At 40.0% G+C, this 26,115-nt stretch overlaps 1 protein-coding gene across 3 annotated transcripts in view; it reads left to right on the top strand.

Annotated features, from left to right (window-relative positions):
- Positions 1 to 251: 251 nt before the first annotated feature.
- The window catches only part of SGCA (sarcoglycan alpha), a 71,456-nt gene continuing 45,592 nt past the window's right edge, over positions 252 to 26,115 (top strand). Inside the window, exons 1-2 of one of the 3 annotated variants that reach the window (XM_034415444.3) lie at positions 252 to 441; positions 17,845 to 17,904. The gene's annotated coding sequence lies outside the window, so the exon portion shown is untranslated. Of the gene's footprint in view, positions 442 to 17,844; positions 17,905 to 21,912; positions 22,038 to 26,115 lie in introns of those variants that run through there. The other 2 variants (XM_087893960.1, XM_087893961.1) reach the window with 2 other exon arrangements.

Genomic DNA, 26,115 nt, shown 5'->3' with positions numbered 1-26,115 from the left:
GATAAAAAGCTTGAAAAAAAATCCTTAATGGCAGATGGACTTGTCTTATCATATCTTTTGACATAAGGAATGATCTTGGCTACACATTCAACTGGAGTTTCCAGAGACCAGTTCACTTCAGGGACCCTGGAGAATGGTTGGCTCTCATTGTTGTTCATTTTTGCTCACAGTGGTGGTCATTAGAAGCACTGGGTTCCAACTTCCATAGCTGTCATCTGACATATCTGGTGATCAGAACATTGGGAAGGCTTTGTTGGCTGGAAATTCTGGAATTTGTAGTTTCATCACAACTTGCGGACCCAACATTGGGCAAGGCTGCTTAAGACAATCCTGAGCTAAATGGACAAAATCAGCTTCCAAAATCTTGATACTTCCTGTACTAGTTCATGGAACTGACAACTCTGGATCTTCATCAAGCAAATACATTCTTAGTGCCGAAAGGTAAGTTTCCTTCTCCATAAAACCTGCAAAATATTCTCAATCTGGGAGAGGGAAGTATGAAATACCAGAAAGGCATTAATATCTAATTGCCTGTATTATTCCAGAAAAATTCCTATGTTATTTTTTTACTCATAATCCCATTTCTTGGACCTGTGATCACAACCATGCTCACCTGGTTGAATGTTCAATTCTGGATTGTAGGTCATCAGTAGGTCAGTAGGCTTGTAGGTCATCGATAAGTAGTTTCTACATGAAACTTCCAAATCAGCAATATGAGTTAGGATTTGAGTGTATTAATCAAGGTCTGGATTAGAATGATGCTGTATGAAGGTGCGGAAAAGACATCTACCTACCTCTGCCATCAAGCTGGCTGTTTCACCACTGTCTTCTCTAGGAGTCAGATTTGGCTGAAGGAGATTTCATCTCTGTATCTTCCAGAGTAGTAACACTGCTACAAGGAGAAACATTTCAGGATGTGGTAGGAAAGAGTGGCATCAAAGAGTTGAGTCAGCTCTGATTCATATCAGCTCCCCTTCTCTTCCACCCACCATGGGATTTGCAGTAAAAAGGAGGGATAAGATTTAATAGCAAGATCTTGCTGATTACAATTACATGATGACTGCTTTCCAGCACAGTTTGAAAAGACTAGGAGTGTGAGGCTCTGTTTTCCCTGATGTTTCTCTCCTATTTTCAAACAGAGTTGAAATGAAAACTAGGAAAATATTGCTTTAAAAAAACCGAACTTTAAAACCAAAATTAACATATCCATAGTTGGCCTTAAAACATTTTATTTTCTATTTTAATTTTTATTTCTATTTTTATTCAGTGTTGCAGCAGCATAAATGGTAACATCAGCAACATCCACAATATTAAAATACATATACTTCATAAGAAAAATGAAGTGATGAAAAATGAAGTGATGAAACAGTCAGTACTTGAGGAGTCAGAGGAACTAGAACCATTTTAGACCAATGACTTTGAAAAATAAAACAGATATCTAGAAAGACTAGATTGTAGAAAAAGAGTTATTTTATAATCAGAAAGGGAGAAATACATCTATAGTTGTATTTCTAATTACTGTAAAGAAAATTGAAAGCTGTTTCTTTGTATCCTTTTTCCTCCTTTGTTTTTGGACTTTTGGTTCTTTCTTTGATTCCCCCCCCCCCCTAGTTTTTGTTAGTTTCTATTTTCTTTCCTTATGTGAATGAAACAGATATCCAACCAAATGACTGAAAAATGAAATAAGCTCACTCACAGCTTGGGTGCTGTTACTGAAAAGACCCAATCCTTGTCATCACCAGCCAAACTCAGTATAGGCATTTGCATGTAAAGAAGAATAGCAAAATCTGAGTGAGGGGAGTAATTTATTCATTCAATCAAATTTGTAGGCTGTATCTGTGACAGTTGCAATTATAAGTGGCTTCCAAATATAAATAAATTTAAAAATGTCTTATGATAAAACAAAAATTACTAAGTGCATCAAGGATAAAAATGAAATGAATTATAACATTTCAAATGTAATGCAATATCCTGCTGTATACAGGTTATCCTTGATTTACAACAGTTCATTTACTTTAGTGACCCTGCTAAGTTACAACAGCACTGAAAAAGGTGGCTTCTAATAGTTTTTCACACTTATGACAGGGGTGAAATCCAGCAGGTTCTAACAGGTTCTGGAGAACCAGTAGTGGAAATTTTGTGTAGTTCAGAGAACCAGCAAATACCATCTCTGGCTGGCCCCAGAGTGGGGTGGGAATGGAAATTTTGCAATATCCTTCCCCTGCCATGCCCACCAAGCCACGCCCACAGAACCGGCAGGGAAAAATTTTGGATTTCACCCCTGACTTATGACTATTGCAGCATCCCCATGGTCACATGATCAAAATTCAGCTGCTTGGCAATTGGCATGCATTTATGACAGTTTCAGTGTCCTGTGGTCATATGATCGATCGCCTTTTGTAGCTCCTGACAAGCAAAGTCAATGGGGAAGCCAGAGTCACTTAAAAACCATGTTATTAACTTAACACCTGCTGTGAGTCACTTAACAACCGTGGCAAGAAAGGATATAAAATGGGGCAAAATTCACTTAACAAATGTCTCACTTAGCAACAGAAATTTTGGGCTCAATTGTGATCATAAATCGAGAACTACCTATATGAGGGAGCTGTATCATAACCCATTGAGAGTCTCAAAGTCTCAAAGGTTTTATGAACACCTGAGGATCAATGTTGTATGGATTTCAAAGGGATTGCTGTTCCATGCCAACCAACCTAGTGTCGGTAGAACATTCCCCATGTTCATTTGGTGATCACCAAATGATATGTATCATAATCCCAACCATTTGTTATTATAATGAAATACATCTTATTGCTCCAATCCAGAGGTGGGTTTCAGCAGGTTCTGACCAGTTCTGGAGAACCGGTAGTGGAAATTTTGAGTAGTTTGGAGAACCGGTAGTAAAAATTCTGACTGGCCTCGCCCCCATCTATTCTCTGCCTCCCAAGTCCTAACTGATTGGGAGGAAATGGGGATTTTGCAGTAACCTTCCCCTGGATTGGGGATGGAATGGAGATTTTACAGTATCCTTCCCCTGCCACACCCACCAAGCCATGTCCCGCCCACCAAGCCACACTCACAGAACTGGTAGTAAAAAATTTTGAAACCCACCACTGCTCCAATTCCAAGCTTTTCAGATACAGAACAGAGTTCTGTTTTTAAAATAACAATAACCCCTATGCCTAGTCAGAAATTAAAACCAAAATTTTGTGAACCAGCATTTAGTTCTTCATATTCTGAAGGAAGCAAAGGAGCTATAGAGTTATCTAGAAATGAAAAACATGTGCCTTTTTTGAAATATGTGCCTGTGACATCTCATTATCTCATGGGGAGTTAATCATGATAGACAGGTGCATGTGGCTATGACAAGTTTATAAAAAATGTGGAAAGTCAGTAAGAATAAAATCCTCTCTCACTTGGTTGGGGTCTTGGTCCAATTCACAACCCAATGACAGACAGACAGCAAACAGAGAGTTACTTCTTTTTATATGTACAACTTTTATTGAAAGTTTGAAAGGTAAAAACTAATACAAACAAATATACAGTAAGGAACAAAAGAGAACAAGAAATCAAAGAAGCAGCTAAAGTGCAAGAAAGGAAGAAAAGAAAAAAGATACAAATTGGTGTCTGATCCTCTTTACAGCAGATATAAGTAAATTATAAATTTATTTTTTTCTCTAAAGTTAAATCACAACTTTCTTCTTTCTATAATGTAGCCTATCAAACCCTGAACCATAAGTTTATTTCTTTCTGTATACACATAAGATCCATAAGGGTTTTCCAGTCACCAATAAATGTATCTTTAATCAAACAAGTCAATTTAGCTGTTTCAGCTTCACCAACCAGTCTTCCATTGTAGATATTGCCAAATCTTTCCATGTTGTGCATATAGTAAACCCCCTGTGGTTATCATACACAAAAACAAAGTTCCATGCCCTTTTTTCAAATGTTTATTTTCAGCCCAAAGAGGAAGGATTTTAAAAACCTCTGAATCATGGTATGTATTTGAATGCAAAAATTTCTAGCTTTTTTGCACATACACTAAGCACAAAATTACTTTTCCAGGGCTTTTTAATGCAAAATAATTTATCACCAGCAGAGAATGGCTTTTCAGAAAATTCAAAGGGCATCAGCTTTTACTCCTTATTTGAAGCTGTTTCTTGGTTTGAACTTTTTACAAGTGCCTGCATCTTCACAGCCCTGACTGCCCTTGAAAAAGCTAAAGAAGTCAGACTGGTTCATATTTAGATTAGAGACTGTAAAGAAATTTCAGAACTATGGACTAGACTGGGAAGATAAAAAAAAATCATAGAAAACAATAGCAAAGTATTTCCATATTATTGCCCAAGAAAATAGCGGAGCTGTTCAGCCATCTTTTTCACAGTTTCCGGTATTAGCAGCAACTATTGTGGATTTTTTCATATCATTACCTGAATTATAAAGAATACAGGTAGTCCCCAACTTACACAACTGGGCCCAAAATTTATTTTGCTAGGTGAGAAATTTGTTGATTGAGTTTTGTCCCATTTTACGACTTTTCTTGTTAAGTGAATCATTGCAGCTGTTAAATTAGTGGTTAAGTGAATCAGGATTCCCCATGGATTTTGCTGGTCAAAAGTTCGGAAAAGGTGGTCACATGACCCTGGGACACTGCAACCGTCATAAATTATGAACCAGTTGCCAAGCCTTTGAATGTAAATCTCATCACCATAGAGAATGCTGTAACAGTCATGTGAAAAATTGTCATAAATCATTTTTTTCAGTGCCATTGTAACTTCAAATGGTCACTAAACAAACTTGTTGTTAAGTCGAGGACTACCTGTACATAACCTCAGACTTCACTCTTGCTTCCTTGAAACCGTGTCCAGGTTTTAAAAACTAAGTTGGAAAGTGGAGGTTACAATTACCTTTAAAAGAATAAAATGCCATTGCAAAGAACATAACTTCTCCAAAAGTAAGCTTCTTCTTGTAGCTACTATTGTAATTAATGTTATTTAGGTTTCAACCTCCAAAACATCATTAGAAGAACCAGATTGCATCTATCCTAAAAAAAGCTATTTTTTCCTGTTAAAAATCTGCAGACAGAATTTATTGTCACAGAACAGCTTCTTCCTTTCCATTCCAAAGGAAATGGTGATGCAGCACAATATAAGCTGACATGCCTGGGTGGGAATGGAGGTTTGTACTGTTTACATTTCCAGTGAACAGCAGGAAGGGGGAATGAATGCAATCATCCCAGCTTCACCCACCATCCAGGTTCTCTCAAAAAGAGGACACATTGTTCACATACAATCACTCAACCATCTGTGATAAGGACAGATTTTTCTTAAAAAAAAAAAAACACCACACATAAATTAAATCTCCATGGAGCTTTCAACAGAATTGTGCCATGAAAATGTCACTATTTGAAGAAACTAAAGAAAAGCCAAGGATTGCTCTTGATTTCATCATGAGCTGGAAGATTTCCAACATGCAAAGAGGCCTAGTAATGGTGACTCAAGGCTTTTTGAGATATTGGGTCATGTCACTCCTTTCTATGTCCACTAACTTGCAAGGGGAAAATTAAAGAAATTGAGGATCCTTTTAAGTTGCATCTGATCTTCCTAAGATAGTATGAACAAAGTGGAAATTGTTGCAGGATTAATGAAGTCACCTAAACTCTCTTTATTGCAAGTGATAATACAGTCAAATGATAAAGGAACCCCCTTACATTAGAAAATGTTCTTCTGTGGCACACGACAAAAATATTAATATAATCAACACAAACAACCACGTTTTAAGTCCTTGCTTATTGATTGATTGATTGATTGATTGATTGATTGATTCAATTTATATGCCACCCTTCTCCAGAGACTCAGGACGGCTTACAATGCATTAAGCAATAGCCTTCATACTTTTGTATATACCTGCTTAGTAGGGCTTTCGGCCCCCTCTAAGCGGTGTTCTTTTTTATACAAAGTCAGCTTATTGCCCCTATAATCCGGGTCCTCCTTTTACCTACCTCGAAAGGATGGAAGGCTGAGTCAACCTTGAGCCTGGTGAGATTTGAACTTGCAATAATTGAAAACAGGTGGTGCTACTTAATAGCACTTTAGTCTGCTGCGCCACCAAGGCTTAGATACTGAGTTAGTCAAAATTTATTTATTTATTTATTTATTTATTTATTTATTTATTTATTTATTTATTTATTTTATTTATTAAATTTATATACCACCCTATTCCTAAGGGACTCAGGGCGGTGAACAGCGAACGATAAAAATACATTTAATATAAACGTTAATAAAAAAACCAATTAAAATATACTAAACACTCTGGTCCTAGATAATTCAAGACATCCCAGTTTAAAATAAAATCAAAAAGCAATATAAAGGGAAAGTTAGGCCAGGCCGGCCTGCTGAAACAGGAATTATAGTTTATAAAATTATAGTAAGTTCACTGAAAGTGGTAAGATAAATTCAGTTCAACTAAATTCAAATTCAGTTTTTCGGTGAATGTATTTGAACTGCTTATCCTAATGTCCCACCAGCCAGTTTTACAGAATGTACTTTCATGTCCTAGCCTTTGTCTCATTTTCAACCCACTGCTGTGGCAGCTTATGTTCATCTTTAGGTGTTCTGTTTTTTTCCCCCTTCTCTTCTCCTGACACAAGTTCAGTCATGCAAACATTCTGTAATGTCTCACTGACAAGATAGGTGATGATAAAGTCAGGGGCCAGGGATCTGCCCATCTCCCAATGACTAACTACAGTTTGTTGCAGACAGTCACCCCCTTCTCCTTTAAGTCCCTGGGTACATTGTTCCATCAGCTGCAGAAAACATCAGACTCCTGACTCGTGTTCAAATGAAGGACTTTCCTCTGTCCTTGTGATTGATACTCAGGCTATTTCTGCACATGCATCTATTATAATGGTCTTCTGCAAGATCAGTTCTGTATACCTGCAAACAAAGTAGCCAGGTGATATGTCAATGTCTCAGAACACAGACCCAGGCTGAAAAAGAAGGAAGCTCTTTTAATACATCCCTTCAAGTTTCTCACTGCAATACTCCTCCTGCCCATCAGCTTTTTAGCCAGGTTATTTGGACACAAGTGTCAGATATTGCCTCCATATGATGCACCAGAGACTAGAAGGGGTTAAGTCTTCACAGACATCACACATGTGACTATATCAGCCAATGAACTCTCTTATTGGACTCTTACCTAGAAACCACTTGGATATCTTCCCCTTTCTTTTCTCTCTCTCTCATCTATCTCTCAGCGAGACAACACGTGAACTTCTCTCTCCTCTCAACATCTGAGTCATACAGTTAAGGTAAAAATGTAACAGGACACCCTGTTCATTATCGTATGCATGTATATATTTGTAAATAATAAAAACAACCTTTTGAACCAGAAGCTGTATTGACCAAATAACTTCCTCATAGAACCAAATGAGCACGACCATCAATATATATCTGATAACAACTTTATTGGTTTTTCAGAAGACTACTAGTCTCATGTTTAGAAATAGACTGAGTACAAGTTACCAATGCAGAATATCTCCATGCTGATGACCAGTCACACTTATTAAGGAAAATGTTTGGTTATGTTGTTTCCACTGCAGGTGAAGACACATAGGAAATAATTCTAAGTCAGAGAATCCACTAGTACCTATATTTGTATGGTTCCACAACTAAGATGTAATGACAGGTGCCCTTCAAGCCTCATTAGGGAAGCAGATTAGAGCTTAGCTGTTAGGACAACACTAATTATACAGGTGAGAGCCCAGTGCGGCATACTGGTTAAGGCTTCAGGCTAGAAACCAGGAGACTATGAATTCTAGTTCACACTGAGGCACAAAGCCAACTGGTGACCTTGGGTCAGTTACCTTCTCTCAGCCCTAGGAAGGTAACTGACCCAAGGTCACCAGTTGGCTTTGTGCCTCAGTGTGAACTAGAATTCATAGTCTCCTGGTTTCTAGCCTGAAGCCTCAGCCCTAGGTTTCTCTCAGCCCTAGGAAGGAAGCAAACCACTCTTGAAAAAACCTTGCCAAGAAAATTGCAAGGACTTGTCCAGGAAATTGAATAGAAGGGGGAAAAGTATTCTGGTAGATTTTTTTGCCACACCAAGGGCTGAAGGAATGTACATTCATGTTGTTGTAAGGAAGAGTCTTGAGACTGCAATGATATAACACACTCAATTTAGCTACTGAATTAGTCCTTTTTCTGGCCTTAAACAGTACATCAAATCCATGTTTTTCAATTTGGCCATCTTAAGATGGATGCCTGTCAGTTCCCAGAATTACCCAACTGTGAGGTTATCAAATGCCTTTATAAATGTGTCCTTTGAATAGAGCTAATGTGTGGCTACATTCAAATTCAAGTGTTTCTAGCCATCGATACAATTATTTCAGATGATTTTTTAAATAAAGGAAATCTATTTGTCAGCTTTTAAGCCATCTTGCAATCACTCCCAGATGCTTGTTTTATAAATTAGAAACAGGTGTTCTCAAAATCCACTGGTGGAACTGGGTTTAGAGAAGCTATAGTGAACCCTTTGAGCTTGATGTGTCAAAAATCTGGAAAATGCCTGACACTTCTGGCATATCACTTCCTCCCTTCTCCCAGGAACAAAAAAGAAACAATTCTTTATATTCACATTTCTTTTAAAACAATACACTCCAATTATGTGTGGTACTATGTATTATATAAAAGATGTCAAATAATTATAAAAATGAAATAGAAATAAAACAAACTAATTTTCAGAGACTCCAGAGCCTGTGTGAGAACACTGCTTTCTCTGCCCTGTTAGATGTTGGAAAATGCTGGCATCTCACCCAAAATTTTGTGACACACATTTGCTTTTATTGTTTTAGAGAAAAAGGGCAATTTCATTTGGGTTTCCAAATATATATATATGCACATGTCCTACAGTGGCTCTTGTATGATGAGTTCTTTGAATGGGGGTTGTAATGAGTCATGCATTTGAGGTGTGAATCCCAAAGTCTGAAGGCCAGAGAAGTGGTCTCACTTTGCTGCTCTCTGTAGTTTGGCTTCAGTTCCATTTTCTTCTCTTTAACAAGAGATACTTGAAATGTTCAAAAAATGCAATGACCCCAAGAAAACATTTAACTACACAGTTCATCCACACAGTATGCTTTAAAAGGCAGGGGCACTGCCTTAACTAATTATATAATAACTGGAAATAGCCCAAATATTATCTGGACCTAACCTAACTTCTCCCATGTTGTATAAGTTCCTTAGTGAGGTTTTATTGCCCCTCTCTGATTTGAAGACAGAGATGAAACCCTAGAGAAGATCTGTTAAATAGGCTCCTCTAGGAATCCCACTTCTGTCACTCTCTTACTCTCTATTCCCTACAGCAGTTCTTCTCAAAATGAGGGCTAAGGAAGGGGTCTCAAAGATCCTTTCAGGAGGTCTGCAAAGTCAAATAAAGAAATATATTAAAACTTCTCTGTTTTAATTGCTATTAAATATCAGTAGATATAACTCACATAAACAAAAGCTCTTTGGGGCCATCAAACATTTTTAAGTATCTAAAAGGGTTCTAAGACCACAATGTTTAAGAACTGCTGCTCTACAACTACAGGAAGGAATAAAAAGGAGACACAAGCTATTCCTGGTATATTAGGTGAGATAAAGTATTATGTGGAGAAGTTTATTCTGAGCCGCACAAATATATTGAATAAAGTTCCATCTTTCAACCTATCCACTGAACCCTCACTGTCCATTTTAATATTATGTGGCATATGTAAAATCACAGGACAGAATGCAAAACCTATGGGTTTATTTTTCTAAAACTTAGAAAAAGTTGGAAGCAGGAAAAAAATATAGGAAAGAAAGTCATCTGCCTACTTCAGGTACAGACATTGCCCCAGGATACATCCAATGTTGTAATAAAGGGCAGATAACTCAGGGGTGAAATGCTCCTGGTTTAAGACCAAATTGCCTGATCCTGTAGCGATGGTGGTGAGTCGTTCAGAGAACCGGTAGCAAAAATCCCTGCCCACCCCCCCACCTCCCCATGCCCAGCTGAGCTTCATGATCATCAGATACTTTTTTTTACTTTTAAAAACATTTTTTCTTCAGCTGAAAAAAATGCTTTTAAAAGTAAAAAAAAAAGCCTCCTGATGATCGTGCGGCTCAGCTGGGATTGTCAGAGCCTTTTAAAAGCATTTTTTCTAAAACCTCGAAGAGGTTGTAGAAAAAATGCTTTTAAAAGTTAAAAAAAAAAAAGTTGGCCATGCCCACCCAGTCACATTACCCCCGCCCCCCCAAGCCATGCCCACAGAACCGGTAGTAACAAATTTTACATTTCACCACTGAGATAACTGCAGTGGATATGGGAGTAAAGTAGGGTGGGCAAAGTTCATGAACATGACTGCATCATGCCAAGATTTTCTGAGACAGCTAATTCTAGGTTTTCTCTTTTTAAATTATATCAAATCCCAGATTTCCATGATTAATATCCAAACAATTACACACACACACACAGAAACACACACACACAGACACACACAAATACATAGAGAGACATTACTCTTTTTCTCAACACACACAGACAAACCCTGTTTCCCCCAAAATAAGGCCTCCCCAAAAATATTTAAACGCATGTGCAACCGGTCCCCGCTATTTCATCTTGTTAGGGTCAGGGAGACAGAGCTGGAAATCAGGTTAGACAGCAAGAGGAGCCCCATCTTGCTCCACGTGCCCCAAAATAATAAGACCTCCCCAAAAATAAGGCCAAGCACTTATTTTGGAGTTCAAAAAAATATAAGACAGGGTCTTATTTTCGGGGAAACATTGTATACAGTACACACAAATGCACATATTTCTCTCTACACACACACACACACACCAAGCCATTAAGTTTAGTCTATATTTGTGAAAGTTAGAGGTGAGAATATTAGAATAAAATATAATTAAGAAATCCAAGATAAATTATGTTACAGGTAGTCCTCGACTTATGACCACAATTGAGCCCAAAATTTCTGTTGTTGAGGCATTTGTTAACTGAGTTTACCCCATTTTATGACATTTCTTGCCACAGTTGTTAAGTGAATCACTGCAGTTGATTAGTTAGTAACCCGATTGTTAAGTGAATCTGGCTTCCCCATTGACTTTGTTTGTTAGAAGGTTGCAAAAGGGATCACATGGCCTTGGGATACAGCAATGGTCATAAATATGAACCAGTTGCCAATCATCTAAAGTTTGATCACATGATCATGGGGATGCTGCAAAGGCTGAAAATGTGAAAAATGGTCATAAGTCATTTTTTTCATTGTTGTTGTAACTTTGAATCATACTAAATGTACTGTTGTAAGTCGAGGACTATTTGTATTTCCAAAACATTCCATGGAGCAACCATGAAAGGTCCTGCAGGATTTTGAGATGCTACTTTATAAACATGGAAAAAGAGAAATTGGGGCGGGGGGGGGTATTCAGATTGAACAGCTGATGCAAAAGAATGTGCTGAGACAGCTTGAGCGGGATGTCAAGATGAAAGGGCCAAGATAAACAGCAGCGGCCTACAATTAATTATTCATCAAGTTATTAATAGTTGCAGTTGTTCCTTTACCACAACGATCCCACTCACCCCAGTCCTGGGAAACAGGAAAGCTTCTGTTCAAATAATCATACTCCTTTCCAAACCAAACTCATTCTGCTCCTAACCCTGTAGATTTAGGAAGAAAGGAAGCCCCAATTCTGATAACCGTGGGTGAGGCATCTGAGGTGGCTCGGGAGTTCATGGCTTCCATGATGGCCATGGACCTGACCCAGCTAATTCATGGCCCTACGCACACGGGGGAAAACACACTGGACTTGGTTTTTGTCTCTGGACAGTGGTTGAGTGATCTCGAGATAGGGGATATAGTCATTGAGCCCTTGTCATGGTTGGATCACTCTCTCCTTCGCCTTGACCTTCGAACCGCGGCACCCCGCCGCAGGGAGGCGGAACCGATAAGATGGTACCGCCCCAGGCACCTGATGGAACCTGATAGGTTCCAGATGGAGCTTGGGCCAATCCCCGAGGATCTGGCTTACGCCTCGACTGGAGACCTAGTGGCCGCCTGGGACAGGGCGGCCGCTGGAGCTCTGGATCGAGTCGTGCTTTTGAGGCCTCTGACCTGGCGCCGATCTCACCTGGCTCCTTGGTTCACCGAGGAGCTGAGGGAGATGAAGCGCCGGAAAAGACACCTAGAGAGTAGTTGGAGGGCTAGTCTTTCTGAATCGTACCGGACACTGGTAAGATCTCATATTAAGAATTACCTAGTGGTGATAAAAGCAGCAAAATGTACTCATTTTGCTGCTCTTATTGCATCATCAGATAATCGCCCGGCCACCCTGTTTAGGGTGACCCACTCCCTGCTCCACCAGGAAGCGCGGGAGGATCCCTTGGAGGGAAGAGCCGAGGATTTTGTTCAGTATCTGCATGACAAAATCACTCAGATTCGGGAAGGTCTGGACTCCAACTGGGTAGGTCCAGCGAGGGTGACTGAGGCAGGTCTTGAGAATGTTATCTGGGGTGAGTTTGATCCTGTGACCCCAGATGATGTGGACAGGATTCTGGGTAGATTGAACGTGATCACATGTTTGTTGGACCCGTGTTCCTCCTGGTTAGTGCTGGCTTCTAAGGAGGTGATGCGAGGCTGACTCCAGGGGATCATAAATGTTTCATTGGGTGAGGGTGCCTTCCCCGCCGCCTTGAAGGAGGCGGTGGTGAGGCCTCTCCTCAAGAAGCCCTCCCTGGACCCGGCAGTATTGGCTAATTATCATCCAGTCTCCAACCTTCGCTTTGTGGCAAAGGTTGTTGAGAGTGTGGTTGCGTGACAGCTTCCCCAGTACCTGGATGAAACATCATATCTGGATCCATTCCAGTCGGGTTTCAGGCCTGGGTACAGCATGGAAACAGTATTGGTCGCATTGGTTGATGATCTCTGAAGGGCTCGGGACAGGGGTTGCTCCTCTGTCCTGGTCCTGTTAGATCTCTCAGCGACTTTTGATACCATCGACCATGATATCATGCTGCACCGGTTGGAAGAGTTGATGGTGGGAGGCACCGTACTACGGTGGTTCTCCTCCTTTCTCTCTGACTGGTCATAGTCTGTGTTGACAGGGGGGCAGAGGTCGACCCCGAGGCCTCTCATATGTGGGGTGCCACAGGGATTGGTCCTCTTGCCCCTTTTCTTCAACATTTATGTAAAGCCGCTGGGCGAGATCATCCGTGGTTTCAGGATGAAGTACCATCAGTACGCTGACGACACCCAGCTGTACATCTCCACCCCGGACCACCCCAACGATGCCCTTGAAGTGATGTCCCAGTGCCTGGAGGCCATACAGATCTGGATGGGGAGAAACAGGCTCAGGCTCAACCCATCCAAGACCGAGTGGCTGTGGTTTCCGACATCCCGATATAGTCAGCTGGTACCATCACTGACTATTGGGGGCGAATCATTGGCTCCCACGGAAAGGGCTCGCAACTTGGGCGTCCTCCTGGATTCACGGCTGTCTTTAGAAGAGCACTTGACAGCCATGACCGGGAGGATTTTTCATCAGGTTCGCCTGATCCGCCAGTTGCGTCCCTTTCTAGATCGGGACTCTCTACACACAGTCACTCATGCCCTCGTCACCTCTCGTCTGGACTATTGTAACACTCTCTATATGGGGGCCCCCTTGAGGTCACTCGGAGGCTCCAACTGGCGCGGAGTGCGGCTGTGCAGGTGGTTATGGGAGCGACGTGGAGTTCCCACCTCTTCTGCGCGAGCTGCATTGGCTCCCAGTGGTCTTCCGAGTGCGCTTCAAGGTTTTGGTTATCACCTTTAAAGCGCTTAATGGCTTAGGATCTGGTTATCTATAGGACCGCCTGCTACCACCAATAGCCTCCCACCGGCCAGTACACTCCCATAGAGAGAGGCTCCTCCGGGTGCCGTCGGCCAAACAATGTCGACTGGCGGCCCCTAGGGGGAGAGCCTTCTCTGTGGGAGCACCTACGATCTGGAACGAGCTCCCCCCGGAGATACGGAGGATCCCGGATCTGCGCACCTTTCGTCGCGCGCTTAAGACTTTTTTTATTTCATCAAGCTGGCCTGGCCTAAATCTTCTCCCCCTTTTAAATGTAAATTTTAATTTGTTTTTAAATTATGGGGTATTTTAAATTTGTTCAGCCAAATTATTTAATTCGTTTTTATTCTATTTTAAATTTTTGTATTTGTGTGTTTTATCCTATGGCTGTTCACCGCCCTGAGTCCTTCAGGAGTAGGGCGGTATAGAAATTTAATAAAATAAAATAAATAAAATAAATAAATAACGGTGAGTTTTCCAAGACAGTGGGAGGCGAATGCATTTTAGGTTTTGGAGCGTTGTTAAATCACTGAAGCTTTTTGAAATATAACCCCAAAAGAGTTCCATTGACAGCATTAAAATTACAACTCTCAGGGCAATGAATTGGGTTGCATTGAGAAGACCCTGAACTAACCTTTTTTTTCAGTTAATGGTTCCTAGTCTTCATAAATCTCTTGGACATGTTGCCTGTGCAAAGCCTATTTTACCAGGGTGGCCTGATGGGAAAAGCAAAAAATGTGCACTAGAACAAGTAATGTAATCAAGCACTTCCACAATGTTTCTCCACATTATATAGTATAGAATTTTATATCCTGGTATCACAGGCACTTTTATTTGCCTTTTGTCTAAACAGTAAAAACATGTATTGCAATTTTTATTAGTGGGGAGTTATTCAAGCTATCTGATAATTTGTATAGCATTTTTTCTATTTCTTTTTCAGCTCAACAATTCTCTTTTGGAAAAGTGGTGGTTAGGAATTTACACAATATCCCAAATATTGGTGCATTACTGTCACTTTTATTCCAATTCCTTTTCTGACATAGGGCCTTTCCTTTAAAAAAACAACTGCTGCAAATTTTTATTGAGCAACTTACCACAAACCCTAAGATTCCTTTTCTGATCAGTCATTGTGACTTAAACCCCATCATCATATTTACTGCAGGATATCTTTTGGGTCATAATTAATTTTTGGGAGGGAACTGAGGGCTGCAGGGCAGTGGTGGGTTTCAAAAATGTTTACTATGGGTTCTGTGGGCGTGGCTTGGTAGATGTGGCATGGCTTGGTGGGCGTGGCAGGGTAAGGACTGTAAAGTCTCCATTCCCTCCCCACTCCAGGGGAAGGTTACTGTAAAATCCCCATTCCCCCCTATCTTTCTGAGGGAGGGTAGTTTTAACTATTGTTGTTTCTTGTATTAAATTGCAGTACAGGGTATACGCAACAGGTTTTTTACACTGCCTATCTATAAATGCTAGGAAGATGTGTATTATCAGAAAGAATTCTGTGGACTCCAAACTATGGAAATATCAGTCTCTAGACCATGAGCCTAAAGTTTGCTTTGCAACATGAAAGAAATGGCTTTCTCCTGCCTTTTGTAAAAAAAAGTGTTTTCAACTTCCCAGTCCTGCCTAGAGCCTTGATATTTTTGGTGTTGTTATCTGGGTAATTTGTCTGGGTTCAGGATCCTCAACAGGGCTTGGCAGAATGTTTATGAAGCACTGAGTTCTGATTGCCACGTACACCAATGAAATTTGTTTCTGTGTTTGACTAATGGCATAGTAGATGAACATGTGCTAGAAACTTCAAATACTGCTGCAACTCTGATTTATTTTATTATCTTGAAAAAAACCCAACAGTCTCTGGGTTTGTTTCACGTACTGAGACATACCTTGGGTGGGCCCCATCCATAGTTGAGTTTATGGTCACTGCCCTCTAACAATGCTGTTCTTTAACTTACTGGATCTGATGTTCTGTTGGCCTAGAAAGCCACTTCTCATAACACGGAAGGCAAAAGACAATCTTAAATGCATTATTTAATAACTCATGCTTGGAAGACAATGGTGAGTTCTGTACAAAGTTTGCTTGGTTCAGCAAATGGCGGTGAGGATAGTGGAAAAGGAATTGCAATGCTGCCATTGCAAACATGACTGACAGCAGAACAGTGCAACATGGACAGGTTGATACTATCTCACTTTGGGCCTGTCATCCACCTTTCAAGTCTTTCCTTTCTGACCAATGGTTTAGGAGTGTGTCTCATTTTAAGAAACATGGGGGAAATTCTTTCTTCTTTCTCAACTCTTGCTTGTAGCTGCCAGCATTTTGCGCCCACTCAACAGTGAAATTTCTGCTTTGCTGCTCATGCAAACTCCTTCCTTCCCTCAAAGCTCTGTAATTCAAATACCCATTTTTAATATACCACCTAAGCGGTATCCCCTTTAGGCAGCAGAGAGGAGCGTTTGCTGACATACAGACACAGACACAGACACACACAAATAACAGTTATAATTATATAACATTTATTTAATTGTTGGATGAAGATTTCTGCAGAGAGTTTTCCTGCATAGTTTTGGTTAAAAAAAAAGATCAGTACATACGCTTACATAAAGTGTCATATAAGAACCCTACACAATGCATAGCGTGTATCTTTGGTATCAGAAGAGTAGGGAGAGGAATGAGGGGCAAATGTCAAAATATACGGTACATTGTGACATCACAACAAATACCATATTACATATGTTTGTCACAGCTCATATCTTGTTTTTTCTGTCCTGATAGTTAGTAATGGACATTTCAATCACCATCATCATCATGACTATCTTCCCTCCTCCTTCTCCTCTTCATCCTCCTCCTCCACCCGTTCATTCTCATTCTGATTCAGTTTGGTGGAAAAGGAAATCAGCTTCTTTTCTTCTATTTTTCCTAAAGAAAATACTGGTGAAATTCTTGGAAATCAGTCTGAGAATACTTGCATTCACTTTGAGTTTTAGTTTCCCCAAAGTTATCTAATTTGTGCCCTTCTCTATCATTCTCTAAGTACTTGAGAAATAATTGAAACTCTCCTTTAAACTCTTTAAAACTCAGGCCCCTATGCTTTCTGTACTGTTCACTTTGAGTTCATGTGATTGAAAACAAATGTAACCATAAGCCATCAGAAAAGTGGAAATGAAACAGTTTGTCCAGGATCTAATATTCTGCGTTACCACAACATATTTATGAAACAACAGTAGAAACGGTAATGCAAGGTTTTCAGTCCTGCAGTCATTCACATGTACCCTATGGAGATAATAGCCGATACTAATTTATTTTCTCATCTATTTTTTGGAGGGAGGGGGTAGTTAGACCTCAGCTTTTATCTTGCTGAAATTCTTCCTCCAAAAACAATTGCTTTAAGGAATGCTTCATTTCCCGATTGTTCTTTCTCCAACTTCTTTTATTTTTAAAGTAGATAGAGCAGGGAAATTAAAACAGAGACAGAGAAATCTTCAAGTATTTAATGAGATGCAATTAAAATAAAATACGAATGATACAAGTTTTATGTGCATTCAAGAAGCAAGACCATCCTGCTTCTTTTTCTTTGAAGCAGCTTGAAATATTTTCTTTACCTATATGAGAGAGAATTAGCTATGCTTTCGATCAGTCAGTTTTTTATATTTTGCTTTATTGTGGGTCCAATAGAAGTAGGGTCACAGAGCTCCCAGAGAATTTTGGATATTGGGATAGAAAGAAAATTAAGGACAAGGCAATCATGAAAAATTAATAACTAACTGATATGACAGTAGATTAGTACTTGAGTATAAATGTCTTCCTTCCTTCCTTCCTTCCTTCCTTCCTTCCTTCCTTCCTTCCTTCCTTCCTTCCTTCCTTCCTTCCTTCCTCCTTCCCTCCCTTCCTCCCTCCCTCCCTCCCTCCCTCCCTCCCTTCCTTCCTTCCCTCCCTCCCTCCTTCCCTCCCATCCCCTCTCCTCTCCTTTTTGTAAAATGTTCAAAAGTGAAGTTTTTATTCTTTTCACAGATTGTCAGAACATATTTTCCCAATGGCTGGATTCACAAAATAAGCTAAACTGAAACCCAGGTGAATAAAACTTAATTGCTGTGGTTACATAATATGTGTTGGAGACATCACCCCTATTCACCAGATTGTTTCTTTAATGGGGCAGAAGAGACAAAAATGTCCTACTTTACAGTTCTTTTCTGCTGCTGTTATATGTGGAGGAAAGGCTTAAGGCCAGTAACACCAAATGCTTCTCTCTTTGGGATGATCCATGTAAATTATCCACAATGTTTTTTCAAGCCCGGACAGTTTTTTCCCTTTTTGATATATAAAGATACCAATACATCACATAAACTTCTCATTATTTTTCCTGTCCTTCTCTCCTTGCATTAGTCTGGCTTTTATTCCACTGTACCAATTTATTGGTATGATGTTTGCTGAGAACATTAAACTGTACTTTTTTTTGCTAAGTAATAGCTTGATGCATATATAGAAAGACAGTGATGGAGTTCCTTTAGGCCAGGGCTGTCAAAGTCGCATCGTCACGGTAGCATCACGTGATGTATCGAGAGTTTTTCCCCCTTTGCTAAACCGAGTGTGGGCGTGGCCAGCACATGATGCATCCGGCCCGCGGGCTGGGAGTTTGACAGTCCTGCTCTAGGCCATTTAGCCACTCATGTAGTACAAACCTGGCCTGTGTTTCATCCAAGCCTACAAATAGTTCTACAGACGGTCCTGTTAAATTATCTCCTGTAATATCTGTACAAGGAGGGACAACTAGTTTGGTCTTGAATGCTGGATGAAGAAATATGTTTTATAGGCTGATGCAGACAGTGATTCATTAGATTGCAACCATGGCTTGTGGGAAGGGGATCTCTGGCTCCACTACAGATCTACCCTAACGCTGACTTCCTTGCGCTTAGTTGCAACAGAAGGAAAACTTAGACTGAAGCAGTTGTGCATGGGCAGCCGAGCTCCTATTGCACCCTCTCTGACATGAAGATTTATCACAATTTCTATCCACACTCATCTCAGAAATGAAATTTATGCCAGCACAAGGGACAGTTGTATGTCCTGTATGTCATGTACGAAGTCAGATTGCCTGAAATTTCCCATTTCTTCTAGAAAGGAAGAACTTTTATCTTTGAAAAAACACAGGCAGATTTTTTTTTTTAAAAAAAAAAAACAAGGTTTGTGATGAGGTAGATGGAGGAGTTAAGATTTTCCCCCAACTTCTGATTAAAATTAGAATCTGAGTGAAGGATTTTCCAGCCTTCTCCAAGTAACAAATTAACACAGGATAATATGCATCTTAAGAATCTGTTTTCTAGTCTAGAGGAATTAGGAAACCACTAGCTAAGAACTATACTAAACTTTATTTATTTATTTCTGTATGTTTAAGTCTAATTGATTGTTTCTGAGATGTCCAGTACTGTCTCTTCAATTCAATTCAATTCAACCCAATTCAATAACTGTCTTTTCTATGATGTAGAACCTATGATTCAAGTTAGTTCTAAAGAACAAACTAGCATAATTTGTGATTTGTTCAGAGCCTGAAGTCTGATATAGGTCAGTATTAGAAGTTCCTTTAAAATGTTGTTTGTGTTTTTAACAGCCTTATTTATTTATATCCCACATTTATTATTTTTATAAACAATTCAAGGTGGCAAACATATCTTATACCAGTGATGGCTAACCTTTTTGGCACCGAGTGTCAAAAGCAAGTGCGCGAACCATGGGTGGGTTCCGCTTACCTTTACTACCGATTTGCAGCGAGAGCGCACACGCACTTCTGCGCATACACAGTTCACCCATGATGACATTGTGGCGGGTGGGCGGCGCCTCCCACTGGTTTTACTACTGGTTCTATAGAACTGGACTGAACTGGGAGCAACCCACTACTGGTACGAACCGTCAAAATGCAATGTGAGCACCCCACCATGTATGCGCCCTATCCCATGTGCATGCAGCCCCTGGGCATGCACCCTGTCCCCCCGACAATGTGCCCCACCCCCCATGCATGCACAGCAGAGACCTGAAGACCAGCTGACTGGCAGGAGGGGTACGCGCATGGGTGGTAGAGTTGGGCTGGAGCAACGACTGGCGTGCCACAGAAAGGGCTCTGCGTGCCACCTTTGGCATGCATGGCATAGGTTCCCCACCACGGTCTTATATTCTTTCCTTCTCCTATTTATCCCACATCAGCAACCCTGTGAAGTAGGTTGGGCTATATTTTTATTTCATTTGGCTTTGGTTATTCTTCATGTAACTATGTAGAGTTAAAGATTATTATCTTTTATCTTCTTCCTTTTAAAAATAAAATCTATTTCTATTCAGCCCCTTATGAGATTAATGTATTCCCCCAAAAGCAGGGAGGATCTGATTTCATTAGCTATACAGCTCAATGTTTTTGGGCCAGAAAGAGGTGCTTTAAAATCCCTCTCTTTTTTCAAACCCCGTAGCCTGTGTGAGGCTTATCCTACACATACCAGGGTTGGGGGGAGTATGTTAGAAAGTTATATGGTGTAAAATCTATGAAGCTGCTAAACCAAGGCAAGATCTCTCCCTCTCCTTCTCTCTCTTTCTCCCCCACTCTCTCTCCCTCTTCCTCTTCCTCTCCCTCCCCTCCCCCCTCTCTCTATTACAGAATATCACATTAATACATAAAATTCACAAAAACAGCATATAAAATGAGCATCATAAAACATCAGGGCAATGGATTATTTTAAAAACAGCATGAGTGATGTATAAAATTATGAATAAAATTAAATTATGTATGGGCAGTTACTGGGGTAGCTATAGCCGGATATCTAGATTGTTTAGCCCTTGGACAGCAGTGCCTTCAAGATGATGTATTTCATGCAGAAATCCAAGAAACCTTCTGAAGTTTGCGGGATGTTTCCACGTTCAGAATTATCAACTAGCCCCCATTTATATTTCCAATATTGGCACCAGTCATAGTTGGTTCAAATCCAGTTGAGCAGAGATAGGAGCTGAAGCTAGGAAACACAGACCAAGGAGAGTACGGGAAAAGGATTTTGAGAGCTACAAACCTTCAACCAGTTGAACCAGTCTTCAGAAGATGTGGGCGCTTCATTACTGCAGGTTTTTAAGAAGAGACTGGACACCACTTGTTGGAAATGGTATGGGGTCTCCTGCTTGTGCAGGGAGTTGGATTAGAAGACCTCCAATGTCTTTTCCAGCTCTATTTTGATTGATTGATTGATTGATTGATTGATTGATTGATGATTGAACCTTTGGTCTCAGCTACACTGATATGGAAGCATTTCAAAAGTGAACCAATGCAGTTCACATGGGATTATCTTTAGTCATAAAACTGGAGACAAGGCAAACTATAACATAGTCCATCAGAAGGGCAAGAGGCTGGTGAACTGTGATACTCAGCTTCCTTCATCTCAGCTCCTCCCAGTTCATTGCTGTCCAGATGTATTAGACTATAACTCCTGTCATGGCTCCTGGTGAAGAGGTTTTATGTTATCTAGATAAATTGGATCAACCATTCTCAAAAATTCTCAGTTAATTTATATCCTTGATCTTTCATGGTATAGAGCCGTTTCCCCTTAATTTGCAACCGTCATATGAGAGTAGAACCTCCATCATTCCAGGAAAACAATCATAATAAAGTAAATTAATGGGGATGGTGCTCTGGCAGCTGATAAGGGATTCTCAGGTCCCCCAGCCTGCCCTGATTGTGCTGAGAACTGGTCCTATTGGAGCCAAAAAAACTGATGATGCTACTTCCTCCTTCTATATCCTTCTTTCCGTTAATCCGTCATCCCCACTAAACCATACTGGCTGATCTCAATAATACTGGGAAGTGCCTGCCTACTTTTCTTACACCTCACTACAGTCTGGAAGCACTACTCAATGGCTAATTCGCTTTGTGTTATTCTTATTCTGGTCTCAACTCTAGCAAAACAGATTACCCTGTGATGCCAAAAAGATACTGCATCATTTTTCTTCTCCTCCTTTAGCTTGCTGTTGGACCTTTTCAATCGCTTCCAGAAAGCAGAAGGAAATCAGCGACCCCTTCTCTTTTTCTCTTTTCCTATAAAGGTGGATTAGTCTCTTTGACTGCGCCCTGGATGTACTTCTGCCCCGCTGCATTCCTCCTTAAGAGACGGGGGCAGGAGAGGCTCGCTGACCTAAATATAGACGGATCATGGTAACGGAGGGCGTAGAGCAGACGGGGGGTATGTACGCGTATGTAGATATATATACTCCCTCTCACCCCCCCCCGTATGTGGTATGTGTGTGTGTGAGATCGCGCCTGCAGCTGCAACAACTGTTGGGTTTGGGTTAGTTTAGGAACCCCCTTTCTCCAGCTATTTAGATGCACGTCATTACTGTAGTCCTTTTAGGCTAAAAGACAAAGCGCGAGCAGCCGTTCATTCTGCGGAGTTTGCCTTTAATATTTTTAATGTCACCTCCAAAGATTCCCCGCCCACCCAAGCCGGTCATTCCTTTAAACGATGTTCAATCCGCTTAAGGGTCCCTGTTACAGATTTCAAGGGATTTCCTGCTCAAACTGGCAAAAAGCCCCACCGCCGTTTTCAGCAACTGGATCCCACAGGTTGCTTTATAACTTCATTACTTCCTCTTTTTTTTTTTTAAATGTACTTTATAACTAACTAACTAAACATGATGTTTAATTCTGTAAACTGCCATGCTCAGTGATCATGGAACTGCAGTTGGAGCAGAGTGGTGAATATATATTGGATTGGGTGACAGATCTCCAATCACAAAATGTAGGTCTGTGTCTATGTAGGTTTTAGGATTTTTTTTTTTCATCCAGAGGCTGGCTTGTTGCCAAGTTCCATTGTTTGAACTAAGGGGTTATGACTTCTGAGATGATTATAAGACTCAAATCTATCCTTATGGAAAGCAGGGGCAGCTTTTCCAGTAGGACAGACTATTCATTTTGCAAGAAGTTTTAAAAGTAATCCTTGGTGACCTGCATGATTCAAGCATGCTTAGTTTAAGACATCAGACTAAAACCAGTTCTTGCAGGCATCTTGTTTTGATTGCTCAGAGATGTCCCAGAATGGAATCGCATTTTTTCAGGTCTCTTATTATGCTTGCAACATCTTCTATTTTTGTTCAGGTGGGTTTTCCCTTAACCATCTCTAATGATGCACGGGAGCTTTGTGTGCTACCCCTCAGATGTTCAGGTGTTAGGAACTCTAGAATCCCTTTATTCAAGGTACATACCTGTTCAAAACATCTTAATTTTGTCAGTCACTTGATCTGAGTGAAAGAATACTAAAACCCAATTCTTTTGAAGTGTTAGCTCTACTTTTCTGAATATTATTTGGGAGGATAGTAGTTACCACAGCTATTTTTTTTTCTACATGACTTGCATAAATGAAGCACTCTTTGGAGACACACCCACAATTTGTGTACATTTCAGCATCCAAATGAATCACTTCCACAGAAGGTCTGGTTGGGAAAGAACAAAAGCAATCTAACCATAAAAATAGTTGCCTGACAATTCATTGTCTTAACCTGTCTAAGCTAGACAGTTCTCCCCCCCCCACCCCACACTTCATTGAATCATTTAAGCTCTGTGTTCAGGATCCTTTGCAGAGTTTCTCCTTTACAACCAGTTGCTTAAATCTTCTAGAGTCATATGCCAAACCTTTTGAATTAATATGTAGACAAGAATGTCTATGGAGATTCTCAGTCTACCAGTTCATGCATATCCCAAAGCTCCTTTTTCAAAAGGCAACTTTGTTTTTCCTTGAAGATGTTTTGCTTCTCATCTATGAAGCTTCTTCAGTTCTGGCTGAAAAACACTTTTGGGATGGACACAAGAACCTAATTCTTCTAAATCTGCAGCATGATACATTTTGTTAAGGGATTAAAAGACTGTCTTTTATAAAGCATCATCAACACCACCACCACCAGATAATGGCTATTTAAGGAGGGTTAGAAAGTATGGTACTGGTGCATATCTGGAAACAGGAGTTTCAGATTCCCCTGCTAGGAATGAGAAAGGATGAATTCTGTTATTTCCAGAAAAAAACCAAAAACTGTTATATGAAGATATGGCCCACTCAGAATTACTGAAAAGATTAAAGATGTAGTAAGAATTGTTTTGTCTCTTAAGAAACCTATAAGCAGGTCAAGAAGCAACAGTAAGAACTGAACATGGAACCACTGATTGGTTCAAACTTGGGAAAGGAGTCCGGCGAGGCTGTATACTGTCGCCCTGCCTATTTAACTTATATGCAGAGCACATCATGTGAAAGGTGGGGCTAGATGAATCAAAAGTTGGAATTAAGATTGCCAGGAGAAATATAAATAACCTCAGATATGCAGATGATTCCACTCTAATGGCAGAAAGTGAAGAGGAACTAAAGAGCCTCTTGATGCAGGTGAAGAAGGAGAGTGCAAAAGTTGGCTTGAAACTCAACATTAAGAAAACTAAGATCATGGCATCCGGCCTTCTCAATTCCTGGAAAATAGATGGGGAAGAAATGGAGGTAATGACAGATTTTATTTTCCTGGGCTCCAAGATCACCACAGATGGGAACTATAGCCAAGAAATTTAAAGACGCTTGTTCCTAGGGAGGAAAGCTATGGCACATCTAGACAGCATACTAAAAAGCAGAAACATCATTCTGCCAATGAAAGTATGTATAGTCAAGGTTATGGTTTTCCCAGTGGCAATGTATGACTGTGAAAATTGGGCCATAAGAAAGGCTGAGTGCCAAAGAATTGAGGCCTTTGCTCTATGGTGCTGGAGAAGACTCCTGAGAGTCCCTTGGACTGCAAGGCGATCAAACCAGTCAATCCTAGAGGAGATCAATCTTGACTGCTCTTTAGATGGCCAGGTCCTGAAGGTGAAACTCAAATACCTTGGCCACCTAATGAGAAGGGAGGACTCACTGGAGAAGAGCCTAATGCTGGGAAAGATTGAGGGCAAAAGAAGAAGGTGACGACAAAGAATGAGGTGGCTGGATGGAGTCACTGAAGCAGTAGGCATGAGCTTAAATGGACTCCAGAGGATGGTAGAGGACAGGAAGGCCTGGAGGAACGTTGTCCATGGGGTCGCAATGGGTCGCAACTAACAACAAAGAATTGTTTAGGACAAGCTGGAATATACCATGTCTGGTACCGGTATACTGTATCTACAAATTTGTGGAAGGATAAAATCCCATTTTAAGAATGAGGGAAGGGCATTATGAAAAATGACAGAATTTAAAAAACTTATTTAAAACTCATACAATGGTAAAAAGTTCTTTTTTACATTTCCAAAATACATTTGAAATACTTTTATAAATTATTATATATATTCTTTTACAACTTCAGGTGTTAAATATCAATGGTAGATTATTTTATAAAAGATTTTTTTTAAAGATTATATTCAATATAAATTTTAGATTATTCATCCACATGTTTTCCAACTGTTCAAACATTATATCCAAAATTCTTTGCCCATTGAATCACACAGTGTTTCACGTATTCATTCTCCAAATTCAATTTCAGGAACAATTTATAAAGCTTCACAATAACATGTGAATCATTGCCACAAAATACAATTTCAAATTCATTTTTTTATAAAATCATAACTTTTGTATAGGTTGAATCTCTCTTTCAATTATAAGTAAATAAACCAACAACAAACATGTCCTTCTGACCTTAACTCTTCTTTGGACTTGAGAGGAGGTTCTCCTTGATTAAAAAATATTATTTGACCATAAGCCCACTTGTTTGGCCTCGTCCTTGTTTCTTTTCTAAAAGAAACTTCCTGAGGTGACACACAAAGAGATACTTTCATAAAGAACCATTTTACATTTATTCCAGGCCCCTAGGATGGCATGCCTAACAAAATGATTCTTAACATCAACATTTGTTTTAACCTTGTCACAGCATAAGAAGGCATGCCATCCAAATCTTAGTTCATGGCCCTCTAAATCAAGTATTCCTTTGTTTTAGAGAGTTACCCACTCTTTCAAATCTGGTAAATTCAAACTTCCTCTTTCTTTAGCATCTTGCAGTAGTTTGCATCTAAACTTGGGCTTTTTTCCTTGCCATATGAATTTACAAATGTCCTTTTGCTATTGTTTAAATAGAATGTCAGTGGTCAATATCAGTAAATTCTGAAATAAAAACAGTATCTTTGGCAAGATGTTCATTTTAATTACAGAGATTCTACCTAATAGGAAGAAACACTGACTTACAATTTGCTTTCTATAGGCTTATATTCTAGGCATCAAAAACTGGTAAAGGTACCATGGGGAAATTAGAAACCAAATAGCTTATTTT

Source organism: Pantherophis guttatus, chromosome 4 (assembly GCF_059756535.1).
Source record: "Pantherophis guttatus breed Tessera chromosome 4, ASM5975653v1, whole genome shotgun sequence".
NCBI lineage: Eukaryota > Metazoa > Chordata > Lepidosauria > Squamata > Colubridae > Pantherophis > Pantherophis guttatus.
The sequence above is the reverse complement of the archived record's forward strand: the minus strand, read 5'-3'. Positions and strand labels throughout refer to the sequence as shown.